General features: G+C 41.3%; 1 long non-coding RNA gene across 1 annotated transcript in view; it reads right to left on the reverse strand.

Annotated features, from left to right (window-relative positions):
* LOC119475295 overlaps window positions 1-12,069 on the reverse strand; it is a 100,976-nt gene extending 88,907 nt beyond the window's left edge. The window contains exon 1 of the long non-coding RNA XR_005203756.1: window positions 11,943-12,069. This is a non-coding gene — a long non-coding RNA (uncharacterized LOC119475295). The remainder of the gene's footprint in view (window positions 1-11,942) is intronic.
* Between the last annotated feature and the right edge of the window lie 6,338 nt (window positions 12,070-18,407).

The following is an 18,407-nucleotide window of genomic DNA, read 5'->3' on the forward strand; positions in this document are numbered from 1 at the left end:
TGCACAGGCCACAGTACATGTAAGATACTTAACCTATCCTCTTATCCAGTCAGATCATGGACAGGCTTAAATCATATGTGTTCCTCAGAGACACTTCAACAGGTCATCAACCACTGCACCGCCCCCTCAACTCTAATGGAATGTGATCCTGACCTTGAGGAGAACTTGGGCGTTCAGCTATCCATCATTATGGTCCAGCACACACCATGAGACCAACTCTCAGGCCTCCATTCTGAGCGACCTGGACCTTGATTCAAATAAACCGTGTTTTACAGCCAGGGAGGAAAAAAAGTGAAGTCCTAAAGGAAACTGGTTGGATTACACGGCCTTTTGAATAGGTAACAATCTCCATGTGTCTCAGCGTGCTCTCAGCAGAGACTGGTAGGAAATAGGATCCAGCAGTGACTTTCCACCACAGGAATGTTGGGGTTCCTGAAGAGAAGAATTAAGAGCTGGTGGCAGGAAGACGGAGATGAGAGGAAGAGGAAAAAAGAGCAGGAGGCTATGGTTATCCGTTTCGCACTTCTTTTCTGTCAGTGGGGATATACAGCCTTTAAACCAAGCCTTCATTTTAGCCCCAGTTCCCTGATCTCGGCTTTCCTTGAGTCGGTCTATCTTTAAATCCCTCCATCCATCCTGGTGATCCAGCAGCCCGAGCCAGGAGGGATTGAAAGAAAGAACGGAGAGGAAGACTCTTTCGATCAGCAGGTGGAAACAATACAGCTTGGCAAATGTTTGTCCAAATGAGAATATATATAAAATGTGGTTTAGGTGTAATCAGTTTCATCTGAGCCCACTGGAAGTAGTCTGCTCCAATATCCTGCTCTGTAATGACTTTTCTTCCTCAGGAATGTCTTTGTGAGAGGTTAAAGGTCACATTGCATTCCAGTCCAGACAGACATAAGTTAACTGCAGTGCTTGCTTGGCACAGCCTGAATTTATATTCAACAACCCCATGCTGTCTCCCTGGAGTATCACATAGTCATGAATCTAAGAAAATGCTAGAACTGTGTTCCTTTGTAGAAACATTTCATGAGTTAAATGTAAATTATGACCATGTGATTGAGAGGAAATTCATCACAGGCTACATTGGACTTACATGAGACATTTAGTAAGAGATATTTCCCGCTGAGCTTATTTAGCAAACATCCCATTTCTCATTAGGATCCAGATGCACAGCTGTTAAAGCTTCTTCAAAATCAATTTGTTTGCGTCTCTTTCCCCTCCAGCACCGGCAAAATAAATGTTCGTGCTGTCAGTATGAACTGCCTCTTCCGCAGCGCGCTGGGGTCATGTTTAATGAAACAAACAGCACCCCGCCCACCGGCGATGTGTTGCCGTCTTCTCGCGCCGCGGTTGTCCTCGGATGACTTCTGCCATGCTGGGGGTGAGTAAGCAGAGAAAGAAATGGAGAGGAGAGATGCCGCAGACTGCCGAGGGAACGGCGCAGCATCAGCTCACAAATCAGTGGGTATTGTGAACGAGGGAGAAAAGTAGCCCGCTGCGATGCACAGAGCCAGATTGCACTCGGTTTCTCCCACCTGTGGAACATACTTGTGTAAGGGGACACTGTGTGGGGTGTTTCTGCTATAAATGGGGGGGATTTCAGACAATCTGGCCTCGATCACAGCGATAAGTAACCTCACAATGAAGGCTGGAGGTGAGGAATGAAGGCAGGGGAGACAGTGAGAGGAGAGAGGTCAAAGGAAGTACACAAAGGTTTGTTTCTCCTAGGGTTTGCTGTACTGCCTGGCAAAAATTGTTTGTTTTTTACAAAAAAAATGTATTGTTTAGTCAGGGCTTTCCATATTTACAATGTATTCATGATAAACTTAGCTTGACTAGTTTGCAGAAGTAGGGATGTTAATAATTAACAATTAACCGACATTAAGAATTTTAACCGATTAATGCTATTGGTTAAACGGTTAAAAGAAATATTAATAATTAATTAAAAAGCTGAGCAAAACTCAGAGGAGCGGCTTGTCACTTACAGGAAGTTGGCTCAGGTCTCTTGGGCTCGCCTGAGCTGAGCAGTTGTAGCATTTATTCACAAACAAATAAGCTGTACACACACTGCTACACCTGCGTTCACAGCTATAACTCCATCAACAAACCCACACTCACCAACGCCACACACACACGGCCTGTCGGACACTCGCTAAAGTTATGCCGCGCTGACAGACCGTATGTGTGTGACTATGGCGAGCAGGAAGCCTCCAGCAATGCTTCAGCTGTGAAAGCAGCACAAACATGCACACGGTTTGTCAAACACTCGCTATCGTTACGCCAGGCAGACACACAGCTGACAACCTGCAAAACTAAACTAAAGTTCCTGGGAAAGTGGCTGCATGTGTCCGTGACACTACACGCAGCACCGTGGGTGCTACAGTAACTCTCCTGGGACGGGTGAACTGGGGACTCAGTTGTCTGTTTTGCATACATACACTACAGCTGGCCTACCTCTGCATGCAACACACTAATCTTGTCGGTTAACTGTTAATAATCGGTTAACGAGCGTCGGTTATCGGTTAAATGTTTTTTCAAAATCAGCATCCCTATGCAGAAGTAACCAATACTGCATTGTTTGCCAACTGAAAGACACCTTGTTATCTTGAGAACTATATTGTCCTTGCCTGGATAAGAATAAAACTCTGGATGGTTTATAGAGTTTTTGTAATTTTTGGCAGATATTTGTTTAGCGATGAAAGGGTCATTTAAAGATTTTCAGAAATATGGGAGCAAAGCTATGAGCGGCTTTAATCAATAAATGTCGGCATATTCAGCATCAGTGGATGCTTTTCTAATTCAGGCTAACATGTTGTTATCAGGCCAAAATAATCCTGTTAATTCTCATCCAGCTAGTTTGGTTCTTTGAAAGCAGTTCGAGGATTGGTTTGTTAATCTTGGATGAAGTTATCTTGAATTATTTTCAAATAAACAAAATGAGTAGGGAGTTGGAACCATTATCAACTTTTATATGACTGGCTGAGAGCTGATCATGTGACTGCAGTTACATGAGGTATAGCTGTGAACCCTTCCAGCATGCACTAGGGCTGGACTGGCTGGATTCATGGACCAAAATTAAACTGTGTGCATCGTTACAGGTGTTATTATTTTCTACATTGTGCTCTACAATGTTTCCAGTTTCCAGACTTCCACCACTGTTAAACAACTAGATGTTACCACAGTGAATGTGGTCAGACTACGAATGATGCTGCTGGGTGCATGATTGGTGAGGTTTCTCCCCAATGGATGTGCAGTGATAATCATAAGCCATGAAATTGAAACCTGACTAAAATCTCTAAAAGCAGCTTTACTTTACTTTCGTTCGCCATTTTCAGCAGAGTGAGTTCTGTAGGACTTTTCACAGAATATTTAAGTTGAGTTGACGTCTCTTTGCTCACAGTATCTCAAACTAAATTTGGATTGGTTCTTATTTAGTTTAGAAACTTTATGTTGATGTATCTTTGATCTTTGTAGAAGTATAGGTAACTCTTCATTGTGAAAATTAAATTGTAATATTTACACCAACAGGTTGTGATGATTTCTCAACAGTCTGCGTGTTCTCATCTAAAATCATAATTACATCAATATTCTTTTATTATAAATTTAAGAAAGCGAGACATTTGTATCTGAAAATTAGTCCATGTATGGGGTTCCCCCCAAAATGTCTTGGTCATGATCCATCATGAATCTGGATAACTTGGTTATCCACGTATGAAGAGCCCAGTGTGTCACTTTCCTCTCGAGGCTTAAAATATTGGTTGCTGCGTGGTTTGGTTGTCTTTTTTTGTGGTCGTCTTTTATCAAAGGCAACATGAGAGGAGGAAATGAGGAGAACTAGAATGGAGTATGCTTGCTGCATGCCTCTGCAGTACAAAGTAGATGAAGAACACATCAACAAGAGGAGGAGGAGGAGGAGGAGGAGGAGGAGGAGGAGGAAGGAGGAAGAAGGAGATGATGGGAATGGTGGAAGGAAGTGGCAGGTGGTGCAACACTGCCCCCATGTGAGAAGATCTAGATGGTTAGAGTGGATACTGACGCCCTGCCTCTCGTATTCTCTCCTGGCAGCCCCGTGTCTGTCCATCAGCTAAGAGCCATTACATGCATCTTCCTTGTTCGACACCTGCTACAGGGAGCCATGCCCTTTTATGAGTACGGCTTTATGTGGCTTTCAGCCTAGATCCCTTGTCAAGCTTAAATCCCCATCGCTCCAACCTTTGACACATCTTGCTCCTTGTTTACGGTGAGGAACCCTCTGCCAGTAGATTTCATGTCAGTCAGCAAAATAAAAGCAATAGAGGTGCCAAGAATCTGTCAGGGCGAGAGTCAGGCAGGAGAGACAACCATTGCAGTTTACAGCAGAACTGGTCTGCCGACAGTTTTTCTACCTTAACAGTTACCTGTGGAGGAGAGGAGTAGATGGATGTCTTTTTTGGATGGGAGAGACGAGCGGAACAGACGCTGTGAAGATCTTTAATGTTATTCAGATCCTACTGACCTTTCTCGTGGCATGTTTGCAGGCTTTTTTTGAAAAGGGCAGCCATGAAAAATAGGAGCAAGCCTTTCCATACAGGCACAAAACAGAGATGGGTTTGTAATGCTTGTAGAGCTGAATACAACACTGATACTGACTGCTCAGTGACACAGCACGGCCGTTACAGAAACAGGCAAACAAAAACACAAAGTGACCTACTACTTCAGTGTAAAGGAAGTTTAAACAAAAATATAGATAAACTTCCATTCTCTGATATGGATATTTATGTTGATAAACTGTAGTTATAGATACAGCTGGGCAAACCAAAGTGTTTGGAGGGAAGAAACTTTCCCCCTGTTTAAGACCCACAAGGCAGCAGAGAGGGTAGGGAGAAAGAAAACAGAGACTCAGCATGGAGACTCCCGCTATTAACTGTTCAAGCAGTAGTATCAGACGTAAGCCAAAATAACTCCTCTATGAGGATATCAAAGATCCCCCCATGCAGGTCTGGGATTTTTAATCTTCTCTTTATATGAGCGGCTGCAACAACAACAACAACAAAAAATGCTAGTACAAGAATATTTCAAAAACGCAATTACAGAAAAATGTTGGATCTGTTTTTACAATGTTTTGATCTTCAAAATGTAACTTCAGTTAAATGATTGTAGAAAATTCTGCAAAGTGTAGGGCTCATGAAAACATTTTAAACTCACAGAGTAAACTGCTGTCAAGGGTCGGTCATAAATGATTCACTTGAAGTTGTTTAAAGTCAAAGCGCTACATGCAGATGCATCTTTGCAATTAGTCTCAAACACACTACAAAATTCATCACAACAGCTTATTTCACTGCATGTAACTATCGCCGTCACAGCGTATGCCCACAAGGCTCATTTTTCATATGGACGTGTGATGGATTCAAATGACACACACTAATAAGCGCTGCTTCCACTACCGTCTAGCAAATTTTATTCTGACAGGATAGTGGGAGAAATAAAAGTGAGCTCCTCTTTTCCCTTGTTCAGCACGACAGCAGCTTTGTTCTTAAAATAGTCGGCCTTGTGATTTAAATTCAGTCTGGAGTATTGAGAGCAATGAGACAAGATCAAAGAGGTCTCTTTAGACTCACTTACTGCAGACGAGAGAGGAGGCGAGAGAGGAGACGAGAGAAAATACAAGTCTCGCTGGATCACATAGGAAAATTGTTCTCCGCACACTTCCAGCAAATCATATTAGATAGAGTCACTGTGGCAACTAGAGAAGATAATCTTTAATGTGCTCTTTAATGAGAGGGAAAATGTTTGTCTCTTGTGATTGAAGCTCTCGCTGTGCAAATTATATCCAAATCAGTTCAGCAGCATGGGCTCTTCACTGATGAAAAGTGGCTGAGGGAGAGCATTCAATTAGTGCATTAGATTGACACAATCAGAACATGTAATGGGTTTTAAGGCCTTGGCTACAGGCTCATCATTCAATGACAATGACAGGCTACAAAAACAGAACGAAAAGCCTTCAGCTGATTCGATAGCTACTGTGTAACAAGCAGTGCTTCCACCACACGCTCTGGGAGGTCTGGACAGATCTGTCTGGTTTGCTCTAGAGGACTGTAGTCACTGGTGCGTTGGACAACGACAGCTGTTCCAGAAACATCTAGATGGACATTTTTATCTCTCATATCAAAGGAAAATCCACATGAAACTTTCCCTTACAAAAATGCACGAGTTAAATCATGAATTTAATTTCTGTATTTTTATGTAATAGATAAATCCACATTCCAAAAAAAAGGCAACATTGATGTTTTATATGTGATGCCTGACTTTTTACTAGTGTACTGTAATATGAAATGCATGTCACATTATATGTGAAATTCAAATGTGCATCTAATTGGCCACATAAAAATAATATAACACTAAAGGGGTACTCCAGCAATTTAGTATAGCACTTCCTTTAAGTTGTGGGACTCATAACAGACAGATTGAAAAAGAATGGTCTAATATGGGTCAAACTCTAGGGTCTAATGAATAACCCTGATGGTTTTTTTAAGCTTTGGAAAGCTCCCTCCAGAGCCACAGCAGACATTGCACAACCGTTTTGAGCAGTACTCCTAGTGATAAGTTAACTCAACGTTAAGTGTAAAATTGCTCCCCTTTTAAATTAAGGTCTTTATCAGGTGACCAAGGTGAGCAAAACGTTCTCTGACCAGTGCTCGAAATACCATGTCCCTAATTCTCAGCTCTACATGCACCGATGCGTAATCAAGGCTGCCAACTGTCACGCATTGACCTGAGACTCACGCAATTGACACTTTTCACATGCTTTACACATCCATTTTCTCACGCAATGAAAAATAAATTTACAACGGATAACGTCGCGACCTGAAAAGAGGACACCGACCGACAGGACAGAGCAGTACAGAACTCCAGCAGCACTGTAAAACACCGCGGTCAAGTGAGCCGTTGTTTGCGAAAACCCAGTCAAGCTAGATTTTGATGCACATTTATTCATGCTGTTACGGTACCAGAACTTGGGGCAGCTGAAAAGGACTAAGAAAGACTCACGTTAGAGCAATAATTTATCACATTTGATATACCAAATAAAACCATCAGCAAAGAAGTTCTAATTTGATTAAACAAAGTTAATTATTCCATATTTGCTGAGAAGCGCAATGGAGTAGATTCACAGTGCATTACTGTCTGGGAAAGTAAGCTCAAATGATACTGTAATAACGCTCATAAATTAAAAAAATAAATGTTTTCCTTCATATATTATATTTGCTGAAAGTGTCAATGTAATCCTGTTCAGAATGACTATGAACAATTTGAAGTTATTTTACTGTACAGTTTTGTTTAGGAAGTTAAAGGGAAAATCATCTTAAAATACATTGTAACAAAATGGCCTCTGTTTAAACCCTCATAAAATATTTTCCTTCAGAGATTTGCTGAAATGTGTAATCCAGGATTGTTAAACATCTAGTTGTCCCAAAATCTATCTGAACGTGTGCAGTCTGAACAGATGTGCACATATATACACACACACACACACACACACACACAGGAGCGCAAACACTCTGTTTACTGTAACACCAAAGTTACAGCAATTATGGAGCATCTTCACACGCCTAATTAAAGCTCTTCAACCATTGTTCTGTCTGTTGTTTTTGTTTTCACGTCTAAAATGCAAATTACGCTAATCTGGCAAATTAAACACATTGTCAAACAGATCTGCACAGATAAGAGACAATTATTTTAGATGACTATATGACTGCAAAATGATGATGATGTGAAGAGACATTTTTAACTCTGCGGTTGATGGTTAGTGCTTTATCGCCATCCATTACTCAACTGTAAAGTGCTGATTAAATGTAATATGATTATTGATCTATGCACAGCGCTGCAAATGAAAGGAAAAGGCTCTCTTTGGCATTATTTCCAAAACAAGTTCAACAGCCTGTTTTGTTAGAAGTCAGCCACCATTCTGTGTGTCCACATTACACCGCAGAGCCCCGCAGGCCATGTAACCTTTGACCCCTGTGCGGGTGGTCCTTCGAGAAATCAGCTTGATCCCCGCAGAGCAGCATGGACAGCTTCAGCCACTAGGTTGATTAAACGAGTCCCAGTGGCTAGCAGAGTCACAGCCGCCCGGATTATCGATCAGAGGGACGTCAGTGAATTTGGTTTACTAGGTGACAGGTGGGAGCCCTCCATGATAATGCTGTATTATATCAGCTCCTCCGCGCCACCCGAGATGATTAACGGCAAGCTGTCAGCGCAGTGTAATCACAGTGTGAAATCGATGCCTCGCACCTCGCCCTCTTTTCTCTTTGCCTGTCTGTCTTCACTTCAAACTTACAGTAAACCCAAATGCATATCATTAGATTACAGGGAGACGCGTTCATAGCCCCAAGACAAAGATCGGAAATCATGAAGAACTGTCTGCATGAGTGGGATATAGATTAAATCGCTTTATATAACACAGTAGGCGTTACATGTACTGTATGCACAAGTCTTACTAGGGTGGTCTCTTGATTTTCAGTCAGATGAATATAAACTATCACACAATGCAATGCTGGAAAATTGTGATCCCTCTCAACAGCTGTCCACAGTGAGAGAGTCACGGTCCGGTGCACGCAGCCGGACACAGAATACACGGTATGAAGATTGATGCACGTAATGCAGAACCAAATTTCACAGGCGCATGTTCTGCCCAGAAACTTGTAGCCGTACACCATTAGCAACATGTGCTGAGGTTAGCACAACAAGCTGATTGGCATGAGAGACAGTCAAACTGTGGCAAGTGCAAATGAAACGCCAGAGCTGGAGGACCCGCCTGCAGGTTCCTGATGTGTTTGTTCAGTGTTTGTACAGTGTAATACAGAAATCTTTGAAATGTTCCTTATTTTTTATAATGAAAATAGTTTACCAAAGTTGCTAGAGGGATTAGAGGGTCTTCGACGCTTGCATTACTGTAACCTTATGCATTTGGGGATTTTTCCGCTGTACCAAACTTACATCGAAACCTAAAACCGGGTATGAACCAAACAATGACTTTGTGTACTGTTACCAAAGAACGTTTATTGCCAAGAAGTGAAAGACAATTGGTTGTATCAGTGCAACATCAGCGCACAGCAGTAGAGCTACGCTTCTGCCTTTTTGGACTGAAAGTGACTACCGGATGCCAGTAGAACGTCCGCTTACAAAGTGCTTTACAAAAGTAATACAAATTCATTTCCATTCTATTTTTCATATTTAATGTCTCTACCGAAATGGCCTTTGTTGAACAATAAAAATATTATAAATACAATAAACATTTTCAGTCCAAAATGTCGGTAGTGGCTGTTGTAAAAAAAAAATACACCGGAGTTTCGTCTCTTTGCCTCTACACTCTTTACCGCTACACCCCTAATGTATGATGATATACACTATATGCAAGTATACCCTGTACATTCAGTATGCCGTCCTGTATCATGTAACACCAGACAAACCCCTATGTATAGTTGGTTGAAGAGAGTCCTCACTGCCACTGCATGACTGCAGGCAATATAAGCTGTTTCATACTTTGTAATATACAGTAGCTGTCTGTACTTCTCCCTACTGTACATTGCTGTGGTTCAGTTTAACAGGATTGTGACTTGAACACCACTTCTGTTTTGAAAACTACCGAGTGTTTAAGTGTGTACTTTAGGAAAAAAAAAAGCTGTGAGGGTAGAGTTGTAAAGCTTTCAGATAATGGGCTTTAGGTCATTCAAGTCAAGCACAAACAATCGTTACATTACAATGTTTTTGCCAACCTGCCATCAAGCTATACTTCACACTGCGTGCTATTATGTAGAAACTCAAAATATTACATTAAAAATTCATAGTGTCCGTTTTAACCCCTGCTGTGACAATAGTGCCTGGAGCAGAGCATGAATAGCTCATTTCTTGTATGGATTGAGTGCTCGAGAAGCAAAAAAAAATACAATTCCTTTCATAGATGCTGAGCATATCAGTGCTTAAATGAATCTCATCATGCCAGCAGCTTTAGCCATCACTATTAATAATATCCACTTTTCATAAAGCTGCTGATTTCTTTTATTTACGCTCGGTCGTCTCTGCTGGCTGCCGGTGGAAAGCAGGCCTGCATAATCACTGCTAATAAATTAAGCCCAATAGAACTGTCACATCTCATTTGGACTCATTTGCACATGATTGTGTTTGTTTATGTTCGGTCTGGTTGAAAAAAGAGAAGAAGCTTTGACTGGCAAATCGCTGGAATTAATGAATCTCATTGCCGTCCCTCTCCACCCTCCCTTCCTCCCCACGCTGCATGAGAAATCAAACGCTTTCTCTCCGTTTCCTCTGGCAGAAACTCAACATGGTGGAGTGATCCTGAGTGGAACACAGCTGTCAGACGTCAACAGACATCTTTCTTTGATATGCTATGTGTGGTGTGTGTGTGTGGTGGGGGGCTCTCTCCTGGATTATTAGTGTGGTGCATGTAATAAAAAGCAATCAGCTGCCAGGGGAAAGTGATTAGGCTGAAGATGATGACAGGCACTGAGCTGAGCAGTGAATGACAGATGTGATCGGCAGCTCCAAACCACTCTCCCTTCATTCTCACTGTCTCACACACACATCCCTATCACACACTGCTGTCCGTCCTCATGTAGAAAGGCAGTTACAGATTATGTCTAATGTGTGAGGTTAGATAGATAAGTTAGATGGACAGAAACCACAATCTGTGAATTACAAACATTTAAATTACAAAACAAAGTTACTCGTTCAAAAATTATATTAGTACTTGAATCAAGTGAATTATGTTTTGGAAGCTATATTAAATGTAGCTAGACTAGATTCATGATATAGTCGAGTAGGGGTGGGAATCATCAGAGGCCCCTCCATACAATATTATCACGATACCGTCTTATTGCGAACATTTTGGGGTATACTGAGTATTGCAATAAGATATACTGCAATATTATTACCTTTTTTCAACTGCAAATAATGCAGTTTTCAAGTTAAGACTGGGCCCGCTACAACCTCTGAAAGACAGAATAGCGGCCGGGCCCGCCAGTGGGTCGTCGGATTGTTAAGTATTGTTAGTTTATATAATAAAAGATCGATACTTGACGTCCGTGTATTGATACAATATTGCCACACATACCGATTTTTTCCCCGACCCCTACAGCCGATGGAAACACAAGACTACAGCCATACTAGCAGCTTTGAGGCTGTACAGTACTTGGAGCTAAATGCTAATATCAGCATGTTCACAATGACAACGCTAAGATGTTGATGTCAGTTACAATGTTTACCATTGTCAACAGCTTAGTTTAGCGTGTTAGCATGATAACATTTGTTAATTAGAGGAGTTGATCAATACCTGTACCAAATTGTATCCATCCAATAGTTGTTGAGACATTTCACTCTGGATCACCCGAACGGCATTGCCATCCCTAGAGCGAGGCCGCTAATATGGGTAATAATCTAATAATCTGAATAATTTGGGAGGCTGCTGAGGTCCCTCTGGACTCACTAAGTCTAATTTGACTCACAATTACATTCTCTGTAACTCTGGCAAAGTGCAATACATCTTTTGTACATATTTTGATTATAAACTAACGTTTGCAGACGGGGAAAATTTACTGTAAAGCATTCACACAGATCATATAGATTCATTCTCTGCACCTGAAAGACGTCTAAAAGCTGTTTATCCCAGTTCCCTTTATCTGGCATTACAGGTGTATCCTGCTGAGGTTTTAAGTGTTATAAATAAGCCACAGAATCAACTTCCACTCGATTTATAGACTACTTTCAACAATCCACTAACAATCTCATATCACATTTATCATCCTGTAACTTCATCCTCAATCAGAACAGGTAAGTGGGACAGTTGCTTTTAGGAAACCCAGTGAAGTCTGTCTGGCTTTAGTCGATCAGCCAGTCAGAAGCCCGACATCAATCACCTCTGTCTGCTGTCTGGTACTGACCTGAACGGGAAACGGGCCGGCAGGAAGAGCTCACTGGTTAGAGTCCTCATCAATCAGCAGTACACCATCGTGATATCTGAGCACATCAGCACACGTCTCCTCCACGTCTCCACAAATCACCGCTCCAAACTCTGAAGAGGAGAGAATATGAACACCGCCTGTAAATCTGAGAGTTAATTTATCTGTCCATTGGTTCTGCCTGTCTGCTTGTTTGGCACTCTGCAGCTTGTACACACATCAACACACACAGACACGTACGTACTAGATTTCATTTTGTGTTGCTAGAGAGAAATCTATTCATTAGTGCAGGAAAACTAAGACAAATTATCCTAACTCATGTTTAAGATAAAGACAATCCCATTGACTCTTCATGTGGGCACAGCTGTATTGAACCTCAGCACTTAATGAGTATTGACTGAATTGTGTCTGTCGTTTTAATTTCTATTTCATTGTGTTACCAGCGCTGATGGTTCCATTGCTGCTGGCGGGACATCTTGTCAGGCAGGCGCAAAAGATGCATCCACTAAAGCAGAGCCTTTAAATACAAGAAGTGGCCAATCGGAATGTACCAAATGTCCGCCACATCATGGGTGGGATTTATAGTTGAGAGATTTTCTTCATTTCTTTAGAGTATATTAGGTTGTCGGTGCTTTTGTTTCAGTTAATTGCTAGAATATTTATATTAATAAAGTAATTGTCCTGTTTTCTTTTATTTGTAGTTAAGGTGTTTTTTTTTATTATTCCCTTTGTTTCAAAAATGGTCTCTTCAGCCATTATATAGTATGTTCCATTTGTCTTCAGTTTGTTAGGTCAGATTTTGTCCTTGTTGGTTCAGTTTAGTCTGGTCAGTTTATGTTAAGTTAATTAAGTTCGGTTTAGTTGACCTCTTTTATTGGCCCAGAACTTTGTTTCTAATTTTGTGAATTGTTTGTATAATTTTTAGTTAAATAAAAGCCTATTTTTGAAAAACCCACCTGTGACTCCTCATGCCTGCCAGCTCGGTCCCTTACAATCTAAATACCGGGAGTCACATGCCTCCCCTTTTGGTAGCGGCACACACACCTCCTGCCCTAGTGCCAAGCTAACACATCCTGGACTTTTTTCTCCACTGAACACAGAGAGCCTAATTTCATGTCAACCCTCCATAAGATAGACAAACAAGCTGAACCCCAAATTGTTGAAGTAACGGAGTATTACTGGGATCAGTAACTGTAATATATACTGAATTTAAAATTATAATCCCTTGCACTACTCGTTACTGAAAAAGTAATCACACTATGTAACGTGTTATTAAGTTACTGTGTTACATTTAAAAGTAAGGTATCAGAAAAGCATCAATCAATATCACTAGCAGAACTCCGGTATCACATTGGCTCTGGTTTAGGGGAAAAAAAAATCTAACAACATCCAGCACCCTGGTTTCGTATGCATGACTCAGAGATATTGTCATCAAAGTTCATCACTGGCAAAATAATTCTTGCCACATAATTAGACTGTATAACATAATGTATTTTATTTAAAATTAATAATTTAATCATGTTGTCAGGAAATCCACTACTTAATCATTGCCTTTGACATGTACGAAATTGTAAATTTGGTAACTGCTGTTGACTTTTATTAAGCAACATCATCTTCATTAAGAATTCCCATTCATATTTATTTCTTGTCTAAAATTATCAATGTCAAATATCTCCAAAACTCCAATTCCACAATGTCTATACTTCTTGAAGAACGCTTTAATCCTTGACGTTTATCAAGAGTGTGGAGCTTAAAAAATAAATCCTATTTGGAACAATGCTTGCAGCATCCCGCCTTTCCCCACCGCTTATCAACTATTCAAGCAAGACACAAACTGAAGTGACGTGCTGTTGTGCAGCTTACTCTGAGAGTGAGAGAGGCTTCGAATAAATAATGTAATGCTTCACAACGTGGCATGTTTCCCGCTTAATCAACATGACTTCCTTTGATAACTGACTGTGTCAACATCCTTGCCCTTTGCTATATGTCTCGCTCGGCTGCTACATCTTCCTACGCAACACCTTCCAGATGCAGCACGGCAGAGACGGGGAGGATGAGAGACCAGGAGAAAGAGGAAGCAGAGTTTTCCCTTAAAAGGAAGGAAAGCTGCGTTAATGAGCAGAGGCCCGGCAGTAGATTCTAATTAGGATGTTGAAACCTCTGTAGCTTGAAAAGCCTTCCTCTGCCGTGCTTCTCGTCTGCCGTGCTGCCTGCCGGGATGCCACTTTGTGTGTAACATTTTAGAACTTCAATAGATTATTACCCAATCATTTTCAGTTACTGTAAATAAACAAAAGAAGTGCCCGTAAGACTGGCAGCCTGGGGTCACGTGATGCTCTCCAGATGAGCAAACATCTCATACTGCAGAAGCCCTATGAGGCATTAAGTTCATTTTTCTTTTGAATATTTGTAATCGAGTGCTAAAATGTCCTCTGGCACTGCAAGTTCTTCTCAATCAGAGTTTTCTGCTAGAACACACGCCGAAACTAAAAAGCTACAGTCTGCTAGCCAGCTAGGTGACATGATGTTCATAGATAGCACCAGTTCCGACGAGCTAACCAACCTTCCTCAGATTAGCATGCAGATAGATGAAAAGTTTCTTTGGATATTCTCTCTGTCCGTCTTCAGGAACAGTCCACTCATATTGGAGAAGCCAAAAATAGTATTTCGGCAACGTGCATACAGTAAAGGTTGTACTGTGTGTAGGAGATTCATGTAGAAGAAGGAGGAGGCCCGTATGGGGAGATGTGTCCCACTCCATCTGATTGATGATGCAGATGTAGTCAACCTGACATCTTTGCTAACTAAGCATGTGTTGTTTCTTAACAACCACCTCCTGTGATAATAAAGCACTTGTTCCTGACTCTCTGCTATATCAAATCTCTACTCGTGTTCCAGTAAGTTGCCTTTATGGACTATAAGATTGTGAGTAAAAGAAATATCATATCAGAACACACTTGGCTAACAGAAGAAAACAGGAAAAATTGATCCAATTTAACAGTGGGGTAACAGGATATTGTGTTTTGTTGAGTTTGTGACTAGTGCCAAAAGCCCGGTAGCATTGTGTGTATTGATCTGCCTGGCTGTAAAAGTACTTCAGAATCAGCGCAGAGAGTTTGTGAATACATGAAATGAAGTCAGTTGATTTAAGGCTCCTCCTCTTCTGATTATCAACAACTTTCTTTCTTCTCCCTCTCCCTCATCCTCTCTTTTGTTTTCCTTGTCTTTGAAATTATACCCTGTAGGTTATGACAGTGGTACATCTGTATTACACAACTCTAATGGATCAGATAATATCTTTGTATCACCCCATACACATACTGAATCCCTTCCCTGGCTCACATTTATTCTAATGAAGCCAGTGCTTTAAAGGGTCGACTTTAACTAGTGATCTGAGTTACAGTACAATGACTGGATCAGGGGAGGAAGAGTGTGTGCGCATGTGCATTTGTGTGCAGATGGTTGAGAGAGGCAGAGAAGTCTTTTGCAGGTCTGATCTTCTCTTGCACCCATCTGGCCGGCACCGACTTTCCCTTTGAACTGAACCCTGGGAAAGATCAGTGACACATCTGTGGGAAAAGCTTTAGCAAACCCTCTTTGCATGAGCAAATGCTAATGCTTCACTGTACTTAAGACTTATGAGCACAAGGGGACCTATCGCCACACAAGAAAGGAGCCAATTAAGGCGTATCCCCGAGAGTGGTGGAGCTGCAAACTGCAGGGCGTAGGGCTGTCATGCTCAGTTGAAGTTTTTAGAGCGTGGTTTGGCATGCGGTGTGACAGCAACACCGGGAGACTGGCAGAGTCGAGAGACGGGACAGAAATGGGAAGTACTTCAATTTTCTAGTGTCCCTCAGTGTCTAGATTGGTCCAGTATAAAATAACTCTGCAGTCACTAAATGACTAGAGCATCAGATAAAAGAACAACCGAATGCTTTTGTTGTTTAGGGAACAACAATCAATAACAACAGCACTGCTAAAACTGAAAATCGAATGTGAGTCACAAAGGCCACAGAACTCCAAGGACCCATGTTCAAGTTTTCACAATTAATCACCCTTTCTGTCACCCCCTGTTCTGACAGAAACGCCATACATGTACCATTTAAAACGTGTGCAGTCTGCTGTGTGGAACCAAATTCAAAGATGACGATGACAGTCAAAAGCACCAACATTACTGTGCAAGCAAAAGAAACACCGCAAATTTGTTCAACCACCTGAAAGGCCAGGAAATCCGAACTGGAAAATCCTCCTCGCCAAAACTAATCGAACATCCCGCAGAGCATTAAAAATACTAAATAGGCGAATACTTATCACCTAAGTTAGCCAAAGATATGGCTCTGGTCAACACTGTAAAACAACACATTAATGCTTTGATAAACGAATGCTACTCCATGCCTTTCTACAACTGTTCTTCATGTTCTGCCACCTGCTCTAATGTTTGTACACTAACTTGCGCTTATTGGAAATCAATTAACAACACAAAACAATGACAGTGTCACTTCACCACCTACAGACTGTGAGGATCACTAGGGGCCCAACAACAAACTTATGTCCTGGGCCCATCTAGCCATGATGAGAGCATCTTTTCTTGTTAAGTTAGAAAGTCTCTCTATAAAAGGTAATGATGCACCTGATCAGACTGTGATCATGTGTAATCACAGAGATTATTCACAGGCAAACATCACCACCCTGTGGCCAAGGACAGGTTTCACTCAGCCAACAAGTAGGTAAATTACCCTGCAAAGAGTGGTTCCCTTTATTAACAGTGAGAAACACTGTTACTGTTTAAGATCACATTAAGTAGAATATGAGATCATTCCCTAAATCTTGCTGTAGGAACTCAGTTAGAGCAAGCAGCTCCTGAAGCGTTCGCTGTATGTAATGCTAACACTAACGTGCTCTAGACTACAGTTTTAGGGTGTGTGGGCGACTGGGCAGTCGTCTGTGTGTGTGAGGGGGGCAGAGGAAGTTAAGGTCAACGCACGCCTAACTTTAAATTGATGAGACCCTTTGGTGCTTTCCCATCAGCTGAGAGCCTTTGAGACGTCTGTGGCTATGAATCAGTGCCATCGACACAACCATTTGACAAGAAATGAGTCGCGGCTTAATGACGGTCTGGCAGCGTTTAATGGCTAGTGGAGACACACTACTAAAAGATGGTTTAAACGATGACTCATTTTATGTGTCTGAAAAGCGCTCATCTGCTGCCTTAAGTGGAATGTGTTTAACAACGCTAATACATTCCTGTGATCTGGGAGATGAATTCAACTATTGATTTCCCCCCCCCCCCCTTGCCTCTCTCCGTTTAATCACAGCCTGGGCCACCAGAAAAGCACCCAGACATGTTAAGCAGCGCTTCTCATTCATCCAGACACTGGTTTCTACATTGATTCACCGCATGTTTCGGATTAGCCAACTCATTAGTCAATAGTAATAGAGATTTTTCAGCGATTTGGAATATTACATGGATGGGTGGGGACTTAATGGAGAGCCAAACGTCTTTAAGGGAACAGGAGGATTTTTTTGTAAATCCAATCATCTCTTTCGTTAGATCAAACTATGTTTCTTTTCTAAGCTTCAGTCTTCACTCAGTTCATCATTCCATAGCAATCTTGCACAAAACTGAGGCTCTAAGCTATGAACTGTGTATTTAGGTCCATGTGTAATGCTGTTGGAGTTAAACCACTGTATTACTTAAGGAAAAGAAAAGCACCTTCCTCAACACAAAAATGTCTTGAGCATTTAAAGCACCTCGGTAATTTTCACTAAAATGACTTGTAAACCCGTTGCCAGTTAGTTAAGAGGTAATGAATTTTCCTATAAACGGCTACAGCCATCATGGGATTGGTTTAATTATATCACATTGTCTTTGTGATCCATCAGGGGGGTGAACTAAATCTCTCTCATCTCATTATGATTCCATGTGAAGCCTTTAAAATGTACAAAAACTAAAAAGCACTGATCTGCTGCAATGATTCCTTTAGGAAAACAACAGATCTGAGGAGACATGGAAGAGCAAGTTCACTGTCATGCTCAAAATACTGAAAAGAGCATATAGATAGTGCAGCTAACAACTTCACAACAGTGGTGACGTTCATGTATTTGCTTGAAATGAAGATTTTAAAGTATCACTATAAGATAACACTAATATGTTTCATGACTGTAGGCCTAGAAAACTTCTTCAAAATGTTCTCTGAACTTTAACACAATGCTCAGGGATATCTTAAGTCTTAGATTCCCAAAAAGCTTGCATTTCTTCATCCTTCATTTCATAACCTCTGATTAGGCTTGGGCGATATAACGAGATTATCGTTAGACATGATATTGATTGGCCACGATAATGGTTATCACATGTCCACAATAACAGAACTATATTCAATTATGTTGAATATAGAGTTTCCCCCAGTATATTGCAAGCCCGGCGGGCCTGAGACGACTCCCCGCAGG

The sequence above is a fragment of the Sebastes umbrosus genome, chromosome 17 (assembly GCF_015220745.1).
Source record: "Sebastes umbrosus isolate fSebUmb1 chromosome 17, fSebUmb1.pri, whole genome shotgun sequence".
Lineage (NCBI taxonomy): Eukaryota > Metazoa > Chordata > Actinopteri > Perciformes > Sebastidae > Sebastes > Sebastes umbrosus.